General features: G+C 40.1%; 1 protein-coding gene across 13 annotated transcripts in view; it reads left to right on the top strand.

Annotated features, from left to right (window-relative positions):
- The window catches only part of GRM7 (glutamate metabotropic receptor 7), an 858094-nt gene that overhangs the window by 77896 nt on the left and 754731 nt on the right, over nt 1-25467 (top strand). Inside the window, exon 2 of one of the 13 annotated variants that reach the window (XR_009565811.2) lies at nt 317-416. The exons of the other annotated variants lie outside the window; for them this stretch is intronic. The gene's annotated coding sequence lies outside the window, so the exon portion shown is untranslated. The remainder of the gene's footprint in view (nt 1-316; nt 417-25467) is intronic. 13 annotated transcript variants of the gene reach the window in all.

Raw genomic sequence — 25467 nt, 5'->3', positions numbered from 1 at the left:
AATGTTTGTTTCTGAATGTTTGTTGCTCACAGATGGTTCTAACCAATACTGTTGAGCCTTTTGGTGGTTTCTAAAAGAGGCTATGTTAATCTCAGAACAAGGAGATACAACATATATGACGTGTAATCACACTATAATGATGAAAATAGACACATGCCATCGTTGTTGTCATGGGCATTATCAACAACACAACACAATCACTGTAACTTATTGGGCACCTGTTATGTAGACAACATGTCTCTTGTCCATGGATTGGTGTAGTTAATCCTCACAAAGCTCTTAAGATGTAAGTACCAATAATATCCCCATTTTACAGATGAAGACACTGAGGAAGAGAAAAGTTAAGAATTTGCCTATGATCAGTTATCCATCTGTTCAGCCAGTGCACAAATTACACTGCCCAACTCCAAGATCAGGTGAGTACAATGGCCTGAGCACCATGCTTTACTGCTTCCCACATATTTAGGAGCTAAAAGAAATCAAGTAGTGGACCTTAAAGAAAATCTTCCTCTACCTTCGTTCAACTCTTTTTGCTTTCATTTTGGTGGAGTCTGTGAGAGACTTAATGTATCATGTAGAATTATCAAGTTACCTGACTGCATTTTTCCCCTTAATTGACCATTTTGAACTGAATTGCTTGGATTTATCAGATTTTTTGTAATGCAGTGTGGTCTACAATAGCTATTACCAGCCTCTTTCCCACCATCACTACACCTGACAAATAAAATTCACACATATGACATTCTATCATGTGCTTATCCAGAATTAATGCACAAAGCTGCATAAGTAAAAATCTGTGGTTTATGCACAGTTTCTTCCAGGCCAGCTGCTGTGTCTCCCAGTCACCCTAGGGTCTGCAGTTAAGGACCTGCGAGTCTAGAGAAACTGAGAGACACGTGTTGGCTTGGCCAATAGATCTTGAGCACCTATAAAATGCAAGGAGGTGGATCACTGTGGTGGACTTATCGGGGATTTAAAAATAATAAGACAGCCTAGGAGACAGGCTTTGACACCACTGACAAAAAAACACTTCGATTACCAGGCAGTGAGAAAAGGAGGGACATGGGTAGAGGAACATGTCAGCAAGGTGTGCTGCGTGTGGCCCATCTTCAAGTCTCAGTTGAATTCTACTTTTGAAATGTGGGCCACTTGTGGGAAATTCTGTACCATGAGGGTTTTGCTTAATGTTTAAAAAGTCTTACAAAAAGATGAATAGGAGACATAGCAGGTACCAAATCAGAAAGTTGTGTCTTGTAAACAGGGGGAGGTCAATCCAACCTCAAATCCCAAAATATATCAATATCCCATAATAGAGAAGCACTATCAGGGAACTTTCTGTTTGTTTATTAGTGGCAGCATGGCATAAAATCAGGATAATTCAGCGTTTAAAATCCCTACTTTGTTTGAATTTTTAACTAGTATAAATACTTCTAAGATGATATACATTTAAATTTTTTCTGCAGCAAGTTAGGATCACAAATTCACATGCTGCTCAAAAGAACACTCAGAAATATTTAATGAAAACCTTCATTCTAGTGATGAGGAAACTCTAGCTCAAATAAGAAGGGACTCAAGCAAAAAATTCTGTAAAAGAGCTGTAATCAGAAGTATCCAGTTGTCCTACCTCCTAATTTTGTGATCCATCTGCTTCACCATCAGTCAAAATATCTGATTCTTCGAATAAAGAACTTTGGCTTGGCTTTAGAGAGTAAGATTAAAAAAAACAAACAAACCAAACACTTAGGCAAAGGAACAAACAGCCAAAATGAAGTAAATCTGGGATTTTTTTTAAACCAGCGTTGTCTGCATTGTTATTTTGGGCTCAGAGCGATAGCTTGATGCCAAATTTAAATGGAAAGCATTATCTACTCCATATTTATAAATCTTTAGATTCTGCATGTGTCATGAAAAATGTAAGTAAATTTTATAGTAGTAAGGTGTGTGGGATTAATTTGTATTCTATGTTGAAAAGCTCCACGGTAGGCAATTAATTCATGAAACACCAGCGATTGCTGCCTTAAGGCAGCAGCGATTGCTGCTAGATAAAATTACAGACCTCACATCTTATTACACTGGTATCTATTTTTTGTGTGGTCTAGGGAATATATCATCTTAAATTGAATATTTACCTAATCAATAGGCTAAGGGTATCTTCTGGGTTCTGCCCCCTTTGACTCTAGAACACATTGTCTAGTTGTGAATATTAATATGCTGCTTATATAGTTGGGTACTACTGCTTACTGTTTTCACTTCATGGCACACTTATTAAATGATGCTTGTATGCTATACTAGAATAAACTGAGGGGATCTAAATGGAGCTTGGTAAAAATTGTATAGCCTTTCTATTGAACAATGATAAAGTAAAACAACTGATATAAATAAAAGTTTAAAATAACAAGACATAATAAAGTATAAAGTATTGGGAAAGATATCAAATACTTAATTTACATAATTTTCAAGTAATGCTTTTCAGGATTTTTAATGAGAAACTTGTAGTTGCTTCCACAAACATAAGTGTTTTTTGGTTTTTTTGTTTGTTTGTTTTGTTTACCAGATCTTACTCTTGAAGTTGTGACTGTAATTCTAATCAATGTTTTAATAACATCTCTCTATTTTTGATCGTCACATTAGACAAGAAAATTTTAATCATTTTTACAATCATTCAAAAATTTTCAAGCCACTGTTTTTAAAAGAATCTAGTTTCTTCTCTCTTTGGCACACAAAAACTCATTGCAGTATCATCTGATGATGTGTATGAGACTGATTTCGTTCCAAGTTGGTGGTTGCTTTTGTAAGGTATGTCCCAATAATGATGGTAGAAGGCACAGGCTGTGGTAGAGCCTCCACATCGACTAGGCGGTCATATCATCTTTACATGAAGACAGAGATGGGCGGGTAACCACCTAAACCCACGCTGACAAGGTCTCCTGGGACTCCCGCCCCTGACCTGCTGTATCTTTGCTCTGGATCATTAGTTCTTGTAGCAATCCTAGCAATCTCTTGTTCACCATGAGCATTGGCATACTCGCCGCTGGCTGTTGCACAAGTTGATGCCCGCTGGTTGAATGGCGAGAGAACTTTGATGGACCCGTGGGTGTGGCGTTTCTCACTGTGTCTGCCATCCGAGACCACTTTTGACCTTTTGTCTGACTCTGTCTCTCTTGGGTAACCTTCCTGGGAGACCCTAGAGAGGCTAATTGTGGCTGAATGTGAATAGTTGCAGGGTTCTGGGTAACCCAGGCTGTACCAGGCAGCCCCAAGGGTTGAGGGGATCATTATCTCATGTCCCACTTACATTAGATTCAGAACTGTATACCTAAGCAGACTGCTTGGTACCCTCTGATTCAGGTGTGTGACTTAAAACAGCTTTGAAGAACTTTGAAAGTAATATAAAAAATGGCAAACTTCTCTCTTTTACCCTTTCTTTACCTAGACTAAACCTGCAGCCTCACAGGAGCTGAGAACATATTTATTCTTTATCTTTTACTTCAGACACTCAGCAGGAAGGTAACACACTTTGAATGAAAAAGGACATTTCAAGTTAGGTTGGTGCTTTGCCTAAGCCAGAAAGGTTTAGGGAGAGAAATTGAGGATGAAGAAAAAGAGACAAGCTTTTTTCTTTTCTTTTTTTAAACCTCTGATGGTTTGACTTAATTCTATTATTTGAATGATTTTGAATTGATTTGGACACACCCACATTTAAATGTAAGTTCCAAAATGCATTCTAAAGTCAAATGGAAAGTAATTTGTGTGGTCTTGTTATGAAAATAATCGTTTTATTCTCAGTATACTCCAGTCTGTCCACTCATTTATTCATACTTGTATTCATCTATTTACACATCATTCATATATTCACAAAATATTTGTTACTGTGGGTACTATACCTGGTATTGATCTAGGTGCTGAGCTGGAAAGGTGAAAAAGTCATTATCATTACCTTGGAGGGTCTCCCAGTCTTGAGGGGAGTCATAGAGGTTAACACATAATTATTGTACAGTTGGACAAGCATCATTATAGTCTTATGAACAGAATATCAGGAGAAAAATATTTTATTTAGTCTTATTATGTTTTTGAGTATTCACCTGCCCAAGATGGAAATCTATCTAATAGAGTTTGTGCTTTTAAGGACATAATCCAACATGATATTTTTTATTTGCTGAGATCTTTTCTCCATGAGGTGAATTAGGAACCCAGGCTTCTTCTGTGTCCTGACTCTATTTCCTAGGGCCTCAAAGCCTTTGGAATGTAGTTGGAAGACAGAAGAGAAAAGGGTGTAGAGGCTCTGCTCTTAATCCCTCCATCCCAGAAGTGACATTCATTACCTTTGCTCACATTCCATTGACAGGGTATACATGCAGGAGGTGCTGGGTCCTGCAGCCCCGGCAAGTTAACATCTAGCAACAGTTTTACACAGACGAAGGCTAGTGAGCTGTTTGCTGAATTGCTCACATTCTCTGGACAAAAGTAAGGAAGTCTGTGGCTGTTTATCCCCTTCTCAAATGTATGCTTCATTTTTTCCCATCCCTCTAACTCTAACCATGGGCAGCAATATTTCTTCAATATTTTATCCACTCACACTGTCCAGGGAGGTTTCTTCGGCACAACAAGCAAGGCACACTGGGTTTATTTTTATAGCACATTTCCCACAGTCGTATCAGATAAATGCATTCCATCTCACCAGGTGACTGCTGAATAATCTCACAACTGTGGCTTCCATGTGAAAGGCAGAGATGATTAGCTTCCAAGGTGTTTGTGGGCCAGAATTGCTCTGCTTCCCTTAACTAGGTAGGTTAGTACCTGTTCGAGTTCTTTGAGCTTTGTATACTGTTGCCTTGATTCAGAGGAAGAAATCATAGACTTAATAGTCTGGTTGTGAGGATTAAATGAGATCTTTTATATAAAGTGCTAAGCATGGTTTTAGGCACATATAGAAAGCAATCCATAATTGAGGCTCTTGTCATTGCTAATTAAGGATAGGATATTAAGCGAAAATGGAAGTGTCCTTTTTGTGGAGGAGGATGATATACTGAAACATTTAAACGTATTATTTCCTGTAACTAATTTCTAGTGAGATTTCAATGTGTGCTTGCTGTCTGATTCCCCAAGAGAATGGATTTTCTCCCTCACCTTGTCACATAGATATTGCCTGAATAAGGTCCTAATACCTGTAACTGAATTCACTTTTAGGATTGCACTATCCTGTAAGAGGCAGCAAAATATATTAATAAAGAGTGTTAGTTCTAAACTCAGATTTCAAGTTCTAGCTGGGTTACTTATCAGCTGTGTGACCTTGATCAACCTGTTTCTGAATCTGTGAATGTTAGCCAGTGATATTCCTTTCTAGGGACATTATGCTGGGAATGAGATGATTTATATAAAACACTTAGCAGAGAAGATGGCATAGAGCAAGTACCTAATACATGTTACTTTAATCGTTATGATTACTATGATTGTAAAGAAGAGACAATATAATACAGTAGACAGAATATTGGGATTGGGGTCAGATGACCTGAGTTTATATCTGTGTTCTGTTGCTTTTAATCTTACTGAGCCTCGGTCTCCTCATCCATAAAATGGAGCTAATAATATTCTCTTCACACAGTTGTTATGGTGATTTTAATGTATGTGAAAGTTCATAGAATCTTGCCTAGAACCTATAAAATATTAAATACGTGTTAAAATTATTTTCTTTTATTTGCGGTATCTGTGGCCCTAGGCAAGTTGATCTTCCTCTCATATTGGTTATGCCTCCTACTTGGCCTGTTATAGTTAACATTAAAAAAAAAAAAATCATGGCTTACCTGGTGGTGCAGTGGTTGACAGTCTGCCTGCCGATGCAGGGGACACGGGTTCGTGCCCCGGTCCGGGAAGATCCCACATGCCGCGGAGCGGCTGGGCCCGTGAGTCATGGCCGCTGAGCATGCGCGTCCGGAGCCTGTGCTCCGCAACGGGAGAGGCCGCAGCAGTGAGAGGCCCGCATACCGCAAAAAAAAAAAAAAAAACAAGAAAACAAACCCTCAAGCAACTCTAAAAATAGTACTATATGTAACATTATTATTTAAGAAGAGGATGGCATTCCGTTCCTGAAGGATTTGGCCATTGGAATTGTGGAGGAAGACCATCTTGGGATTTGTGTGGTGACATTTCTTAAATGCATGGTATAGCATGGGTTGCTTTCATCACACAGTAGGGAAATACTAATATCTATAATTTTATAATCCCTAACCCAGATTAACTTTAAAGCCATTAGTAAAGACAAATTCCATTTTGATATTTAGTACCCTGCTAGAGTATCTCTCACTACAGAAGTTTAAAATAAGCATAAAAATAAATCCAGAAACAGATAAAACTAGCCTGTGCTGTGGAGCACCATATTCCCAGGCAGTCCAGTCTGAGGTCCACAGTCAAAAAGGATTTTAATCTATGAACTATGTCTACAATGGGTGTTGATGGGAGACAATGAGAAATTGACGCCTTTTTACCCTCCCTCTGTCCTGAGGTGGTTTCTAATTCAGGTTCCATCATTACACCATTATAGAGAAGCCCTGCTATGCTAATATTTTTCTTAGACTTTGAACAAACTCAGACACCATAAGATTTTTTTTTTTTTAACAAGGAGGGAACCTGAGAGCTTTCTGTGGTATCTCTCTTGTAGTCTTCCTGTTCTCCTATGTGGATGCCCTTCTCTATCTTATATCACTTCCCCAGTTCAAGAATCCTTCAAGAGTAGCCTCAAAGCCCATCTCTTCTTTGCAAAGTTACTTGTTCCATATTGCTTACATAGATCTCTCTTCTTCCAACCCCCTTGAAACACTGTTCTTGTCTTTCAGTTGAGTGTTGAATCACAGAATTTCTATCATATTATTTAAGTATTATTTAACTAGCGCAGGGAGAGGCTAATCCTTGAAATCAGGAAATAATTATATCTTAAATTAGAATTTACAGCTCCGTGGCAGTGAACACAGTGGCTAAATAAATAAAATTTAATTAAAATGGTATGCAATGAGGGCCTTACAAAAATGCCGTTAAGAATAACATCGTTTGCATAAAATTGAATATCTAAAAACAGCTAGATAACTATTTAACTTTCCATTTGTATGTATAGATAAAGCACAAGGATTTGCCCATTAGGATTTTATTTTCCATGGTAGGTCATTTCAGATGCTTTAAGTGACCCTACAGGCATCGTTTTAAGATTACCTTTGGACCCTGGTTTTTCATCTTGGGACTGCCGCCATGTACGATCCTAAAATGTTCCATAAAGGCTCAATCTTGCTTTTATTTCATGAGCCGTTTCCATTTAGTTAAAATTAAACTCTCAGCTACAGGAATATCTCCCAGGACTCAAAGCTTTCCCTTCTCAATTAAAGCGTCTAACCTGCTAGCTTCCTGAGGGCAGTGAGCTCAGGGTGAAGCTGAATGACAGTGAAAACCCAAAGTGACGTGACATCGCTTCATTCCAGAATGGGTGTTCCCTGACGGCTGCATCTAACATATGCACAAAATCTCCCTCTCGATTTGCACTTCCAACACCATTCCTAAAATGTAAGCATTGTTCTTTGGTGTCTCATAGGTAGCATAAATTAAATGAGATAATTTTTATATTGTGTTTCACCTCCATGTAGATTTTTCTTTACTGGTTTCTGCATGTGTCTCAAGTTAAAGCATTGTTTGCTAAATATCTCACTCCCTCTCCTGTTTACCCTCCTGTCCCTCACTTGCATACCGGAGCACAGTAAGCAGACACCTTTCCTAGTATCCACCATTGATCCATCCCCTATTGCCCTGTCCTCAGAGGACCTGATTTGTTAGGAAAAGATGTTCATTCTCAGATATTTACCAGCATGAGTGAGACTACCAATGCTTCATCCTTTCATTCACTGTGTTAGGTTTGTAGGAGACACATGGGACAAAAGGGGCTTAATCTCTTTTGGCGCCCAGCTGGAAATCCACAGGGAGAGAAGGAGCAAACAGGTATGCTGCTAATTATCAAACAGGTTGTTATGATGGGACATAGAACAGGGAATGAGAGCTCACCTGGTTGGAAGCAGGTGATCAGGGGTTTGACTTTTTAATAACTTTATTGAGGTACAATTTACACACAATACATTGTTCATATTTAAAGTATACTAACTACTGTGAGTTTTAATATATGCGTAGACCCACAAACCCATCATCCCAAACAAAATACCAAATATATTATAATTCCCAGTGTTTTCTTGTGCAGCTTTGCAGTGCTTTCTTCTCTCTATGCTTTACTCACTATGTATTAGTTTACATTTTCTAGAATTTTATAAAAATGGCATTATGCTTTTTTTTCTTGGTCTGGGTTATTTTACTCAGCATAATGATTTTGAGATTCATTCATGTCATTGAACATATCAATAGCTTACTCCATTTATTCACTTACTTATTCATGGCTGAATAGCGTTCCACTACAAGAATATACCACAATTTAACTTTGCACTCCCTGATGGGCATTTGGGTTGTTTCCAGTCTTGTCTTTTATGACTAAATCTGTTAGGAATATTTGTCTACAAGTCTTTGTGTGGATGATATACTTTCATTTCCTCTTGCTAAAAATTTAGAAGTGGCCTTGCTGGGACATACTATCAGGACTTTTGACTGATGGAACAGCATAAGACGTTGGAATACACACAGTAATGAATCTTTGAAGGAGGAGAGTTGGGGCACCTTTTGGTCCCTTCCCAGGGGATAAGTATGTACTTCAAAGGTACCTCAAATTTGCCAAGTTTTGAGTCTCAGTTCTCGACCTTCTTTTTCAAATGTGGTCCCTTGTCAGTATTCCTTTGTTCAGTAAATTGTACCACCATCTGTGAAGCTGGGCAACACAGAAAGTCAGCCTTGACACCTACCTCTCTTTCACTCCCTTTATTCTATTGGTCTTCGAGTCCTACAGCTTTTCCCTCGTGAAAATCCCTACCATTTGTACTGCCCACGCTCTAGTGTGGGTCACTGCAGTCTCCCCCCCGGACCACTGGGCAGCATGCTCACCGTCCCCCATCCCTTGACTTGTACTCTCCATCCATTATCTGTGGTTATCATAAAATGACCTTTGAAACATGATATACTCACCTTAAGCCTGAGTATATCACTTCACAGATTAAACCTTTAAACAGCCCTTCATAATCCTTGGGAAAAAAGCCCAAAATCTTTACCATGGTTTACACAGTCTGCATATCCGTGTCCCTGCTTAATGTACGTACTCAGCGTTACAACTCAGTATTATCCTCTGGTTCCATTTTATGTTTCGCCTACAGTGAGCTTTATTCAGATCATCAACTTTTCCAAGTTCTTTATTACCTCTGGACCTTTACACTCCCAACGTCCCTGCCTTTCTCTTCATTTATTTGTCTCTTACTTAACCAAGTTAAATATCATTTCCCCTAGAAAACTCAGGTCTAGGTAAAATAACTTAAGCCTGACCCTCTGTACCAATCTTAAGATATTACAATGGCGAAGATTCTGGTCAGCCTCCCTAATTAAAAGTAAGGCCTAGCTCATCACTTTTGCATTCCTAATACCTAGTACAACAGCACATCTTGAACATATTAAGTGCTCTAATGCATTTGATCATGAAGTAAAAGGCTATGACAGTGATCTAGACTTTGTATAACAGATGCCTGACAAATATTTGAAAAATTGAGATGAATTAAATTCAAGAAATGTTTCTCAATAACCAACGTGGATGTCACCAATTTCATACACTAATATCCATGACTTTGCTTATGACAGAGTCCCTCTGGCTCTCATTCAAAATTAATTTTATACTTAGTCTACACAGTCCTAGTAGATTCAGGTATCAAGTTTGTTATACCAGAATATATTAGAAACAGAAAATCCAGTGGTTGAAGAGAAAAATTAATGCAGTTGTGTATAGGCACACACAGTGCAGCAAAGAGTGAAGATACTGAAAAACACGGAACTGTAATTCGAAACTGCAGTAGTCTAGGGTCATTTTGTCGAGGGTCATATGATCTGATGCCATCATTTGATTGGAGTGGAGGCAGATTTTGATGTTACTAATTAAGGTGCTGATCTGATGAGGCTACTGATAATCATAGGTACCCTTGATTGTGTTCTGTGTGACAGAAATGGAGCTAAGCTCTCTTTGCATTATCTCATTAAATTCTCATAATGACCCTATAAAATTGGTATTGATTTTATAGAAGAGAAAAGGAAAGTTGAGAGAAGTTAAATATCTTGGCCTTGGCTACCTAGCTTTCAGATATGACTCTAGCCTGCTTAGACTAAGTAGTCAAGAAAGGATTCAATTATGTTCTTTTACCGTATTTAAAGAAACAACAAATTGTAAAAGAAGTTCATTGAAAACAGATTTTTTTCTTTAAATTTTGGATTCTCCAGGGGGATGTTTGAGTTATCTAAAATAATAAAGTAGGAACATTTATTTCCCAATCATGCCAAATAAATGAAGTTTTCCTGTAAATGCTTTCCCATGATTACATTACACTTCACGATTATCTGTAAAATTACGAAAGACTCTAGCAAACAGTGCTTCCTGAAAAGTGGCAATAGCATGATGCTAATGCTAGACAATGTATTACCCTATACCGGCTCATTAAGGGGCCTGGTTTTCATCTTTAATTGCAAAGAACATATATCCCTGAAATGAGTTTGTAGTCATTTAATAAGAAGTACCAGAAGTGTGAATAGAATCTATCACCAGATCCACTTAGAACCCATTTATCTTTATGACTATGTGTGTTATGGATCATCAGCCCAGGATCATACAGACCCCCATCAACACTCATCTTCCTTATGGCAAGTGTAAAATGCAGTGTCTCTACTGGGAGATGAATTTTTTTCCCACACTTCTGAGTGATAGACTCCTATGTTCCTAAACATATTTTACCTCAACTAATTAATTCCAGCGCTGCATTAGGTAAACCTCTACTCCCCAGCTCTGTCTTTTAAGGAGTGTTCACCACCAGGCAATGACTCAAGGATAGCCCACCCCCAATCAATTCCTCCTCTCTCCCCAACTTCTTCACATTGTCTGATTCCCGACTTCCACTCTTTTTGATATATTTTACTCTCTTGGATTTAATAGATCGCCACCTCCCCCAAATTCTGTTGTCCAAGTCGACATAGACTTCCCCTTCCCTAGCCAGGACCCCACCTCCATTTAGCATTTTGAAAGCCCACCAGTATGGTGTATAACCAGTACTCCCCACCAGTGCAGTCAGCATGTCTCCATATCTGTTTTCACCACTTACCTTCCCCCAGAAGACCAGCAGGATTAATCTCATCATGCTTTTATTCCCATTTTACTCTGTAACTACCAAAAGTCAAAGCATTCAAGATATTTAAATACTAATTTTTATCCCCATAACCTCTTACATCTCTTGATCTGATCTAATCTCCCGTCTCGTTCCAATCCCTCACTCCCCAAATAGTTTCTGTGTATCCTTTAGAATATATAGTCTGTCATTACCAAAATTCCCAATCTTCAGTATTTTCCTTTAATGTTTCCTTTATCATCTGGCTTGAGTAAAAAACTGACTTCCGGACTTCCCTGGTGGTGCAGTGGTTGAGAGTCCGCCTGCCGATGCAGGGGACGCGGGTTCGTGCCCCGGTCTGGGAAGATCCCACGTGCCGCGGAGCGGCTGGGCCCGTGAGCCATGGCTGCTGAGCCTGCGCGTCCGGAGCCTGTGCTCCGCAACGGGAGAGGCCACAACAGTGAGAGGGCCCGCGTACCGCCAAAAAAAAACAAACTGACTTCCCCTGATGACACAGCTTTCCTTACTGTCTCCTCAGAGAAGGACAGCTCTCTGTTGTAGAGCTTAGAGACTAGATTGTCATTCTCTTTCCCCCCCAGTGCTGCTTCTAAGACATTTCTCCTAATTAAAAAAACAAAAACAAAACAACAACAAAAACCCAAAGCCTCAGCTTGTATCAAGTATGTGCCAACAAACTGTACTATCCTGGCTGTCATAATCATCTATTAAATCTCATTCATTTCTCCTCATTTCCTGAATGTTTTTGCTTGCAGCTTCCTATTTTTCTGTCACTATTCTTGTCATTATTTTTGGAGATTTGAAAAGTCCCATAGCTCATCTGCCCAGATCCCATTCTCTCAGTTCCTTGGCCTCTGAACATTTGGTGATCTTCTCTTCCACCAGACTTGAGCCATTCATTGTTTTGGATGTACCTGTCATCATGGATAGGAGGACCATTTCTCAAATCTCAGTTGCTAGCATCCCATGTTCTCACAGCTCCCTCCTGTCTTTCCATATCACACAAATAACCCTAATAACCCCATTCATATCAATTCCTCCTTCCCCAGTGTAATTGCTACATCTCTCCTCATATTCACTCTCTTGCGCATACCTTTAACTCCTTTGCCCCTTTTCCATCTGTTCCACCTACATGACAACCCCATTCCAACTCTCCACCTGTTAACCCCCTGAACCTAAACAGTAGAATATGGCTTGAGAAAAACGCATGGGTATTCGGACTGGTTTCACACTAGTGTGTCAGTGGACCTCCCCACTGACTGGAAATGTTACCTCTTACCCTCCATCAATCACACCTTGTCTTCTCTACTTACATGTCCGTCCCATCCAGCCCATGCATCCTTCTTCTTCTTCCTCCCCTTCTTCCTCCTCCAAAACCTGAGAAACATGAATATATTAAAACATCCTTCAATAGTCTATGAAGACAAAACTCTTAATGACTAGTAATGATGACATATACTTAATCTCATCCAGTTGACCCATTTAATGCAAGTGCAAAGAGTTTTAACCTGAAGAAGTTCCAGTAGTACAAGTAATTTGACTAGGTCCACACAACTGGTGGTGCCACGACCGGAATTCAAACCCAGAACTGCCTGGAATTTTGCCCTTAACAACTGTTCCATCATGCAACATGAATTGCCTTCCCAAAGCAGTGAAGGAGGTAGTTTCAGGTTTCACTAAGAAAACTAACAACCTGATAGGAGAATAAAGGGGAGAGGATTTCTTCTTTTTTTTTTTAAAAAAAAAAAAGAAAAACAAATACAGTAATCTTTTTTTTTTTTTTTTTTTTTTTTTGCGGTACGCGGGCCTCTCACTGTTGTGGCCTCTCCCGTTGCGGAGCACAGGCTCCGGACGCGCAGGCTCAGCGGCCATGGCTCACGGGCCCAGCCGCTCCGCGGCACGTGGGATCCTCCCAGACCGGGGCACGAACCCGTGTCCCCTGCATCGGCAGGCAGACTCTCAACCACTGCGCCACCAGGGAAGCCCCAGGCTAGAGTTTTAATGTCACTTCAGCTGAACCTCATTTAATTTTCTCCCGCTTTGTTGAGATATAATTGACATGTTAGAATTGTTATATTTAAGTTGTACAACGTAGTGTTTTGATGTACAGATAATTGTGAAATGATCACTAAAGTCAAGCTAATTAATGTATCTATTACTTCACATGGTTACCCTTTTATTTTTCTTTTTATGGAGGAAGTACTTAAGATCTACTCTCAGCAGATTTCAAGTATACAATACATTACATTAGCTATAGTCACCATGCAGTATATTATGTCTGCAGAACTTATTCATCTTATAACTAGAAGTTTGTGCCCTTTGACCAGCGTCTCCCCATTTCCCCCATTTCCCTCAGCCCTTGGTGATTATCATTCTGTTCTCTGTTTTTATGAGTTTGACTATTTTAAATTCCAAATATAAATGAGATCATGCAGTATTGGTCTTTCTGTGCCTGGCTTATTTCACGTAGCATGATGCCCTCCAGGTTCATCCATGTTGTTGCAAATGGCAGGGTTTCCTTCATTTTTGAGGCTGAATAATATCCCATTATGTGTATATATAGCACATTTTTTCAACCTCATTTAATTTATCTTAAAAATGGCGATGATAAAGCCTGCCATACCTCCTTTGTAAGGTTTCTGTAAAGATCTTCTCAGTTAATATACATAAAAGACATTAATCTGGTTTCTAATTTTACTTTTTCTAATTTAGAACCTTTCCTATGAGAATTGTGAAGCAAGGAAAGTTTATTGTTCATTTTTTGTTTAGCCTCTTTTTCAAGACCCACATGAAAACACATGATGTTGACATATTTTCTTTAAATCAGCATCACCCCCAGTGAATGTAAACTTCATCCCTCCTCTCTCCTGCAGAATTATTTTCAATCTCCCTTTACCCTTGGCCTCATAAATACCCTAATTCAATTATGAACTAACTCTTATTTAGGTGGCATTGAGTGAAGTGAGCTGATAAATTAATTCACACTGAATGTCATTGGATAACTACCAAAATGATCCCTTAAGAGATATATATCCATAAACATTTTTTTTTGTTTAAAGTGAGTAGTATGATAAATATTATGCAATCTAAATGTCAATTGCATTTCTAATTGTTGCTTAATATTCCATTTATGGAGTTAATAGCATTTTATAAAACTTAGTCCAAGAAAAGGGAACATTTCTAATTGTTGCATAGTATCCCATTATATGAAGTTAATTCTATTTTATAAAACCTAAGAGTCCAAAAAGGGAAATTGGTTAACTGAATTCCTGTAATGGAATACCATTCAGTCATTAGAAATCATAATGTACATCTACATTGACTTGGAAAGATTTTGTGAGTGTTAATTTCATAAAAATATTATGAAATTTTTCCTATAATATGATCTTTGTGTTGTATATGTACTTGTGTCTAAAAAATATGCATTTACATATAATTATTATTTACAGTGATCAAATTATTTTTAATATTTTTATTTAGATTTTCAGATATTTCATGTAATAGTCAATTAAAGTCATAATATTAAAATTAAGTTAAATGCCATGTATTATTAGAAAGGGATGCTTTGCTAATGTGGGGAGGGACTTTGTACATGATGACGTGAGGGCAAAGGAAATATTTGGAGGGAGAGATGTTACCTATTTTAACATGTCCCAATGATTTATTTATTCATTCAGCTGATGTTTATTGAGCATCTACTATATGCTAGGAACTGGGGAGATGAATGAGTAAACAGACTCTGTTTCTACTTTTGTGCACTTCATTGTTTAATGAAGGAAACCAGTATAAATCAAATTACTATACACATGTACAAGCACAAACAGTAAGAGCTATAAAGGAAATGTAAGTGAGCTTCTATTTCTAGCTCTGAAACATGAGGGTGGAATGTGTGTGTTTAAAGAAGGCTTCATTGGGCTTCCCTGGTGGTGCAGTGGATAAGAATCTGCCTGCCAATGCAGGGGACACAGGTTTGATTCCTGGTCCGGAAATATCTCACATGTCACGGAACAACTAAGCCCGTGCGCCACAGCTACTGACCCTGCGCTCTACAGCCTGCGAGTCACAACTACTGAGCCTGTGTTCCACAACTACTGAAGCCCGCTTGCCTAGAGCCTGTGCTCCGCAACAAGAGAAGCCACTGCAACGCGAAGCCTGTGCACTTCAACAAAGAGTAGCCCCCGCTCACCGCAACTAGAGAGAGCCCGCATGCAGCAATGAAGACCCAATATAGCCAAAAATAAATAAATGAAATAAAAATAAATGAATAAAGAAGGCTTCATTGACAAAGTGGAATTTTGGCTGAAATCAGAGGGATACAGGTAGGTGTCGCCTGGTGGAGAGAGAGCTGAAGAAAAGTCCCGACAGTGGGAACCACATGTCTAGGACCCTGGGTGGGAGGGCGCGTGCCGCTTGCCACTTGAGAGGAGCTGATTGAAAGCTAGTGTGACTGAAGCACGGAGAGGACAGTAGGAAGCTACTTGAGCACAATTCTGGTTCTCTTTGACCTGATGACTTTGGTTTATAGACAGCACCTTCTCGCTTTTCATTTTATCCGCAGCACCTTTCACTTCCACCTCTGGTCTGTACCTGACAGCTCAAGTAGGCACTAGAAGAAGATCCGTTTTAAACTTAAAATCTTAGGCTGCCCTTCATCCTCCTCAAGCCAATTTCTGCCTGTGATCAACCACTTTTTGGTGCTTTCTGGAGAGAATAAGTGAGCACTGTTCTGCTTGCATCAGTGGAAGGGTCTGCTGATAACAGACAGGCTGGGGAGGGAAGCTGAGCAACTTTTTAGCATTTCCACTAACAGGTCACACTCGAGTTGATAAACACTCTCCACACTGAAAAGAAAGACTCTTTTGATGATCTGTGTCAACACACCCTATCATTTGCACCAAGGCGATCTGAAAGATTTTCGAACCTGGGAGGAGAATTATTTTGAAGGAATTTCTTAGAGGGAATACTCATATCATTGGTGGTTGTATTAAGTGCCCTTTAGGTTTTCCCCCAGCCCAGGTGCTTGTGATGGTGGTAAGAATTTACTGTGATTCCACCAGTAATAGCCAGATTCAGGGAATTGTTTGTGCTTCTAGAATTTATGTATTTCCATGGCATCATTAAATCTCCTTCTGTTTCAGACCACATAATTAGAGTAGGCAGGAGGTGAAAGAGTTGTGACAATATAATCCTCCTTCATAACTGGCTGTTCTCTTTTGCAGATCAAAATAGATTAACCTTAAATAGGAGAAGATGTAAGGATGCAAGGTTGGACTAGTAACACAGAGATCTTCTAAGCTGGAGAATTTTCTGGGGGCCCCAGCTATAAATGGAAGATGCTGTATTTTTGCAGTTTGCATTTCTTGCAATGAATATGTATTCTAAGAGGGCAGAGCCAGATTTTACCAACTGGTGAACTTTCCAAAGATTGCTCATTAGATTGGATTCAGTCAAGAGTTTGTACACCTGAAACTAATACAATATTGTAAATCAACCATGCTTGAATTTAAAAACTAGCTAAAAATGAGTTTGTACAACCATTTCCCTATCTTTCTATCCTCACTCTGCAAAGACACCTTTTAAAAATTGAAACCTTTTTCAACTTCAATATATGTGACAAATCCGTGCATCTGTTAGAAAGTTCCAAACTTTGTCAAAGAGAAAGGTGACATTTTTTAAAGTCTGATATGGAAACAGTGGCAGTAGCTGATCAGTGAAAGTAGTTTCTGTAATGGCTAATAAAATGTACGGAGCCCAGATACTGTAGCCACAGCAAGAGTTTTAGCGTGACGACCTGGGGGTGTCAATGTTGGCTTTGCTGTTTATAACTTAGGTGATCCTTGGCAGTGAAGCTTAACCTCTTCCAACTTCAGGTGTCTCACTCATAAGGAGGAATGATAATAAGAGCTTGCAAAATTATAATGATACTTAGAGTTAACTAATATCAGGTAAGTGAGTGCGTTGTAGCACAGTGACGGGGGGATTTTACTGGCTTTCAACCAGTGCTAGTAGTCTCCATAGGCCTTGTTCATATGCTAAACCTTAGTAAGCTCTCCTTGATTTCCTGTAATTAGATGACTCTAGCGTTAGGTACATATGTCTTCTCACTTTTTTACAGAAATTGAAATGAATTTATATAACTATACATTATAAATTGTCAGTTTTTGGGTCTTCCTGAAGGAGGGATACTGTTTTGGGGTACGGGGTTGGTATTTTAGCGACGTAATCAGTTAGAATGGACACTGTTTGATACTGATGTAGAACAAATATGAAAGAAAAACTCCTGTGTCCTGTGTGGAATGTGTGATGTCAGCGCAGTATCTCGATGGCCGGTGTGGGGTCCAGGGAGACATACAGTGGTTCTCCATCCTGGCTGTGCCTCAGGATCCCCTGTCAGTGTGACACCCCAGGTGCTTGAGTCAGTGTCTGAACAGGGAAGGGGGAGGGTAAGAAGATCTGAGCGTCAATATTTGTTAAGAAACAAACAACCTCATGTCAGTCAAGTTGATAATTTGATAGCTATTAGAGTTGGGGCCATGTTTTTGTCCTCTCTGAGACTTCGTTTCCTGGGGCTACCATAACAAAGCCCTGCAAACTGTGTAGATTAGAATAATAGATATGTATTGTCTCATGTTCTGGAGGCCAGAAATCTAAAATCAAGGTGCTGGCAGGGAGGGCCGTACTCCCTCTGAAGGGTCCAGAGAAGAGTCTGTTTCATGCTACTCTCCCAGCTTCTGGTAGCCGTAGGTATTCCTTGGCTTTCAGATGGCCATCATCTTCTCCCTGTGTCTCTTCAGTCATCTTCCTTCTGTACATATCTGTCTCTGTGTCCAAATTTCCTCATTTTGTAAGGATACCAGTCATAGTGGATGAGGACCCACCCTAATGACCTCTTTTCATCTTATTTCCTTTTTAAAGACCATATTTCCAAATTTAGTCACTTTCTGAGGTATTGGGGGTTAGGACTTATCATTTTGGTGAGGACACAATTCAACCCGTAACACTTAGTGTATGTATTTGGAACATGCAGATAATAACCATACCTCTCTCACCATCTTGTTAACAGAATGAAATGGGATCATTAGAATGCTTGCCACAATGTCTAGCTAAAAATAAGCAATTCTAATATTAGCTACATTGTCAGGATCATTTATTGTGATATTTTGTTCCCATTATTATTTACTTTGTCCTCTTCTCTGTTTAAAGAAATAGCCAAGACTTTTGGGTTTCTTTGGCTCAATGGAGGTTTTTATTGCAGGGACAGGTAGAGGCTGACTGAAAAGTTTTTCTCCCGTCTTTTGAGTCATCGTGAAAAGTGTCCCAGAGCAGGAAGCCTAATCCTGCTGCACATGCTACACATTCACCAGGAAATGATTGCTGTTAGATGAGAGATGGGCCCAGGCTGTCAATTTTCTTTTTTCTTAAAATAAATTTATTTATTTATTTATTATTTTTGGCTGCATTGGGTCTTTGTTGCTGCGCACAGGCTTTCTCTAGTTGCGGCGAGCAGAGGCTACGCTTCGTTGCGGTGCATGGGCTTCTCGTTGTGGTGGCTTCTTGTTGCAAAGCACGGGATCTGGGCGCACGGGCTTCAGTAGTTGTGGCACATGGGCTCAGTAGTTGTGGCTTGTGGGCTCTAGAGTGCAGGCTCAGTAGTTGTGGTGCATGGGCTTAGTTGCTCCACAGCGTGTGGAATCTTCCCAGACCAGGGCTCGAACCCGTGTCCCCTGCATTGGCAGGTGGATTCTTAACCACTGCACCACCAGTGAAGCCGATCACTTTTCTTGAGTACACCAAAAAATCCAATTTGTATGTGAAAGCTACCAAAAATTAAATATTGGCAACTACTTCCATCTCTACTCAACTCCATTGTCAATGATGTCATGTTGGTAGCCTGAAATTGACCGTGGTGGGAGTACTTACACCACTGAAATCGGCAAACACTAAAGACCAGATTTTTTTTTGGTTTTGGTTTCTGGTGACCCTATAATTAAAAGTTGAAAGCATATCCCTTTTGTTGTGTTTGTTCTTTTTTTTTTTTAATTTCTGAAACTTACAGTTTTTTTGTTTTTTTTGTTTTTCTTTTTTTGCGGTACGCAGGCCTCTCACTGTTGTGGCCTCTCCCGTTGTGGAGCACAGGCTCCGGACGTGCAGGCTCAGCGGCCATGGCTCACGGGCCTAGCCGCTCCGCGGCATGTGGGATCCTCCCGGACCGGGGCACGAGCCCGTGTCCCCTGCATCGGCAGGCGGACTCTCAACCACTGCACCACCAGGGAAGCCCGAAGGACAGTTTTTATTGCATTTCTTTAGTGTAAAAACAATAGCAAGTAATGTTTATTGAACATTGTACCAAGCTTTTTACTGTGCATTATCTCATTTAATCCTCACACAACCTAACAAGTAGGTATTATTGTCTCTGTTTTATAGTTGAGGTATCTGAATATATCTGTCATTATTTCCAGTTAAATTTGTAAAAGAGAGATTTTTAGTATCAACATAAACTTCTGAGAGATATGTGGGTTGTGTTAAGTGGTATTTTCTCACCTCATGGATGTCAGAACATGCAGTACCATTCCCTTTTGAAGTGTGTTTGGCATCCCAGGGCAGGAAGGCACTCAGTTATTAAAATACTCCTGTGACTTTTCTCTGAATTAGATTTTTAATGTGCCGCCTCTTCCTCAAACTTCTGCAGTCCTGGAGTTTTTCACAGTGAGAGAGTTCTGATTTTCCTTGTCCCCCAGTCTCTGAAAGAAGGCAGAAGATGAAGGTGAAGAAGAAAAAACAATGTCCTTCTTGCAGAGTGGGCCAGAAATGTATGGTAAGCGTATCTGATGAGGTCCCTCACCTGCACATCCAGTGCCATCCCTAGGGTACCAAGGGTCTCATCTGTTGGTGTGTGCTGGTTTGGAGGTGGATGCTGAGATGAAGACAGTGCAGAAGGTCTGTTACAGAGGAACCTGTGAGAGTAACAGAGAGGAGGCAGGCGTGGGCATGCGGAGCCACTAGACTGCGGCTTAGAGCTGAGAAAGTCTGTGTTAGGCCCGTGAGCAGCCCTGGAACAAAGGCAGTTGTTTAGAAGCATCTTACGCCCAGCAGAAATGGCTGGGTCCTTGTACCACCCCCTTGTGCAGTCATTGGTGCCCAAAATAGCTTGAACCCAGCTCAGAAGCTGAGGGGGATCCTAATGAAGCCAACAGCAAGGCTTTTAGCAAATCATACTCCTTGCAGTTGGACAGCAAGTCACTTCCTGAGGGGGGATCTCAGTAGCAAGTCTCGGTGTCTGCACCAGGTCAGTATATTTATGGAGCATTTCAGGGGAGCTGGAACTGGAAGTAGAGCCAGAGGATGATTTTGCCAGTTTTTGGTTTCTGCCGGTTTCCCTGGCAGTTGGAGCCTTACGTTCCTCCTCTGTAAAACGGAACATAACGTACATCAACCATAAAAAGCGGTGGCAAGACGAAAATGAGGTTATGCAGATGCTATTGTGGTACCTACAAATGCTTTGCGTTTTTACCGCGGTGGTTGCATTACTTTTATTATTATTTTTTCAAATAGCACTCGTTCAAAAAATGAATAACTCTTAATTGTGCACCTACTGTGCACTGTGCTCCTTTTTAGCACTGAGCTTATAGAAGTGAAACAATCAGGCAAAATCCCTGCTCACAAGGAGCTTGCATGCCAGTGGGGAAAAATAGACAATAAAAAAGAATACACACGGGCTTCCCTGGTGGCGCAGTGGTTGCAAGTCTGCCTGCCGATGCAGGGGACACGGGTTCGTGCCCCCGTCCGGGAAGATCCCACATGCCGCGGAGCGGCTGGGCCCGTGAGCCATGGCGGCTGAGCCTGCGTGTCCGGAGCCTGTGCTCCGCAACGGGAGAGGCCACAGCAGTGAGAGAGGCCTGCGTACCGCAAAAAAAAATAAAATAAAATAATACACACAAAATATATCAGGTGGCGATAAGTGCTTAAAAGCAAATAAATTCAAGATACAGGAGGACGAATGAGGCTTTCGTATTACATATGGTGATTGAGACAGATTTCAGTGATCTGATGATATTTGAGCCAGATAGGAAGAAAGTGAAAGTGAGTCCTCAGACTGTTTGGGAAAGGAACTGCTAGGCAGAGAGAATAGCAGGTGCAAGGGCCCTGAGGTGGGAATGTCCCTAGAATGTTCTAGGAATTACAAGGCATCAGATGTGGTTGAAGTGAGTGAGCAAAGGAAGTGTAAAAGGAGGTGAAGTCAAAGAGGTAAATCCTATGGAGACTTAGCAGCCATTCTAAAGGCTGGTGTTGATTGACGAGAGGGGAAGCTATTGTAGGAATTTGATCAGAGTTGGGCATGAGCCAATAGGCTGATGTGTTTACAGCAAGACTATATGAGGGGGATTGCAGGGAGAGCAGTTACGTGACTCCTACAGTAAGATGTTAGATGATAGTCAACTCAGACCAATGCGCACTTTAACTTTGAAGTGAAGTGGTTGGATTCTTGACATGTGTTTAATATAAAGTCAACAGAGTTTACTGATGGAGAGGTTGTAAACCATGAATGTAGAAGAGGAGCAAGAGTGACTCTATAAAGTTTTAACCGTGAACAACAAGCAAGACAGCTATTTGCAAAGGTAGGAAAATGATATGACTTGCATGTTTGCAGGGTGGGTGGTGGAATTGAAGTTAGCATCTGCAGAAAGATCAGGAGCTCAGTGTGGTAAAAAATTTCAGATGTTTTATTTTCTAGTCATGCTACTGGAGATGTTGAATAGGCAATTGAGTGAAAGCATTCTGGGGATTAAAAATGAGGATATCAGTTTGGCAGCTGCCAGCCTAAAGATGGCATTTGATGCCTGGCGAATGCAGTTGTTGAGATTATCAAGAGATGAGTGCGGGTTGAAGATAGAAGACGTCTGAGCACTGAGCTCTGGACACCACCTTTTCACAGTCTGGTCTATTGGATGAGGGGGAACCAGTGAAGGATACTGAAAAGCATCTTCTATGAAATAGGAAGAAAACAAAGAGAAAGCGGTGTCTTGGAAACAAAGTAAAAGAGTTATTTCAAGGATGAGAAAGTGATCAACTATGTTAAGAGCTGTAGCCCCATCAAGTAAGTGGGAGAGGGGTGTCAGATGTATCACAGTGAAGTATTTTGTGACCATGACAGCTTTTTGGAGGAGTGGAAGATAGGAGTGGAAACCTGATTGAACTGCACTTTTTTAGAAAAGAAGAGGCGATAAACTGGGAATTGCATAGAGAAGTTATTCAAGGAGTTTTGCTGGAAAGGGGAGGGGATGATGTCATGGCAGAAGGAGAGGTGGGATAGATTGTGCTTTGGGGACACGTTGGGAAATACTAGAGTGCGTTTGTATATTGATGTGTTTGATCCAGGAGAGGCAGATAATCAGGATGCAGGAGAAAATGGAGACAGCTTTAGTAGAGGAATTTTGAACAAGCAAGGGGGACAGGATATAACGCACAAAGAGGGGTTGGCATTGGGGCAGAGACAGTACATCTGCTGAAACACATAGTTTACGGGTATAAATGCATGTAGGTGAGTAGCTGCAATGGGGTAATACATGGAGAATCTCTTGATTTCTTCTGTTTCTCAGTAAAAAATTGTGAGCAGAAAATGAGGCAGTAGAAAATGTACTTGTGGTTTGAGAAGAAAAGAGAAATGGTCAAAGTCAGGTCTACCAGAAGATCTCAAATCTTGCTGTGAAAGATCTCAAGGAAACACCTCCGACTGTAGTTCGTTTTTGAAAGAGAAGTCTAGTAAGAGATTTTCAAGAACACTGTTGTGAATTTCAACTTGATTCTCGCATTTTCTAGCTGTGTAAGATTTGGAAAATCACTTCACCTCTTTAGGCCTCCATTTCCTTGTCGGTTATGTCTAGGAATTAGACAAAATCAGGGCTTTCACATTTCTTTGACCATAGCTCTCCATAAGACATTTTGTATCATGACCCACTAAAGACACATGCTGATGTACACATACATGTACTTGCAAAACCAAAGTTTAAAAAGCAGTGTTTATCCTTCCTATAAAGGATGTTCTCTCATATTTTCTCTTCTACATTAATATATTTGTTTTAAAGTAGCTTAGTTTAGTTTTTGGATTACTTGTTTTTAAGGCTGGATAATCTGGCTATAAAATAGGGTTCACAATCCACTAATGAGCCATGATCCACAGTTTTGTTTATTTTTGGCTATGTCGGGTCTTCCTTGCTGTGTGCAGGCTTATTGTCATGGCTTCTCTTGTTGAGGAGCACGGGCTCTAGGTGCGTGGGCTTCAGTAGTTGTGGCGTATGGGCTCAGTAGTTGTGGCACACAGGCTTAGTTGCTCCGTGGCATGTGGGATCTTCCTGGGTCAGGGCTTGAACCCGTGTCCCCTGCATTGACAGGTGGATTCTTAACCACTGCGCCACCAGGGAAGCTCATGATCTACAGTTTTAAAAGACATTCCCTTATGTGTGTCCCCATCTCTAATTATGAGTTTTTATGAACTTTTAGATCACGAGGGATAAAGTGATCTTGACCACAGCAAGCATATTAAGCATGTGGTTCTGTGAGAGATTACGTATCCCACTTTATAAAGACACAGGAATGAGACATAATTACTAAATCTGGTTGAAACAGTCTCAGATCTCAACAAGACTTCTTTTGTTTACCATCCAGCTTCTAGGATTTCAGAATTAATGCTCTGTAGGGCCACATGTTTAAATGAAGTATATTTTGCTATCCTCAACTTCAAACGTGTCATTTATTTGTTTGTTTGAGTTCTAATGAACAAGAAACTTTGGGAAGGAAAAGCAAATAAAATTCTTACCTGAGTAATCAGATCATAGTACTAATGGTTAATTCAATTATACTTAATACTATTGGAGGTTACAAACCCTTAGAGAAGATGATGAAAACTATCTTCTTTCCAGAGAAACACACATACACAAAATGTTGTATACAGTCTCAGGGGAAAGGTAGTATTTATTTTTTGAAGCTCATCACAAATCAGTTTTCTGAGTTCAGGTTAGGACCTCATGGTTAAATAATCTTTATGATCCTTTCTGGTTGTGTTCTCCTAACTTAAGACAAATGTCACTCATGTAAAGAGAGCATTTCTCCTTATGTAAGGACTACTATTGTTTAACTATAAGGATATTAAGTGATATACATCTCACATGTGTATGTGACTAAATGCTTTAAATACCGTGTGGTAAGCAAGCACTCACCCCAGTATAGGTGTAATGGCGTGTTCAGTATTCTCTTAGCCACTTGTTCACAAATTCCTATTAGAGAGACAGGTTAGGAAAACTTACTCACTAGGTTCTGAGTGAGTTTCCCTACTGGAAAAACAAAAAAGAAGTTGCTTATTACCCCAGAAAAGAAACGAGAGAACGTGTAGAGAAAAAATTTGAAGCTGGAGAGGTAGAAAAAGGCTGTAGATCGGAGGAGATGACCCCTCTTCATGACACATCCAATGTAAGCCGGTGAAATTATTGAAGTTACAAAACGCTATCTTAGGAAGGGATTTTTCCTTGATGCAAAGTCGTGAATGAGCTAAACTTTATCTTTATCTTGCCTTGTGGCAGAACTAAGTTAGAGGGACAGATACAGAGGTGAAAACAGGAGTCTTGGCAAGAATTTGTGGAGGTCATGGAATGGAATTCAGCTAAAGTTTCACCAAAACTCTGACGGATGTTAGGACCCAACTGACTTCTGGATTCCATGTTTTTGATATTTAAATTATAAATGTGTGATTCATTTATACTTCAGATGTGTTCTTTTAAGGGAAAATATTTTGGCCTTAAGACTCTAATGTAGTTATATGCACAGTCTAAATTTAGGCATATTATGTAATTCACCACAATTTTTGGGCTTTTTTTTTGCTGTGGGTGTTTTTCTCCAGCACTTTCTCTGTTGAAGGTGAACAAGGGCCTTAGAAGAAGACAATGGAATCTCCCCATCCCTGCCCAGAATTATGTAAATGAGGCTCCAGAAGTCCTTGGTTCTTTTTATAAATAATTGTCTATTTCTGGAGGCTGGTGTTGGTCCATCTCGGGTGTAAAAATTGCACTGCAGGGTAATTACTCAGTGCACTCTCATTCTCCTTAAGGGAGGGAAGTCGTCTCCCTCACACATGATTCTCTGGTCACTTGATCACCCTCAAATTGATAGCTTCTGATTCTGGATTTTCTAACCCGCA

The sequence above is a fragment of the Globicephala melas genome, chromosome 11 (assembly GCF_963455315.2).
Source record: "Globicephala melas chromosome 11, mGloMel1.2, whole genome shotgun sequence".
NCBI classification, from domain to species: domain Eukaryota; kingdom Metazoa; phylum Chordata; class Mammalia; order Artiodactyla; family Delphinidae; genus Globicephala; species Globicephala melas.
Note: the sequence above shows the minus strand (reverse complement) of the source record. Positions and strands in the feature narration are given on the sequence as shown.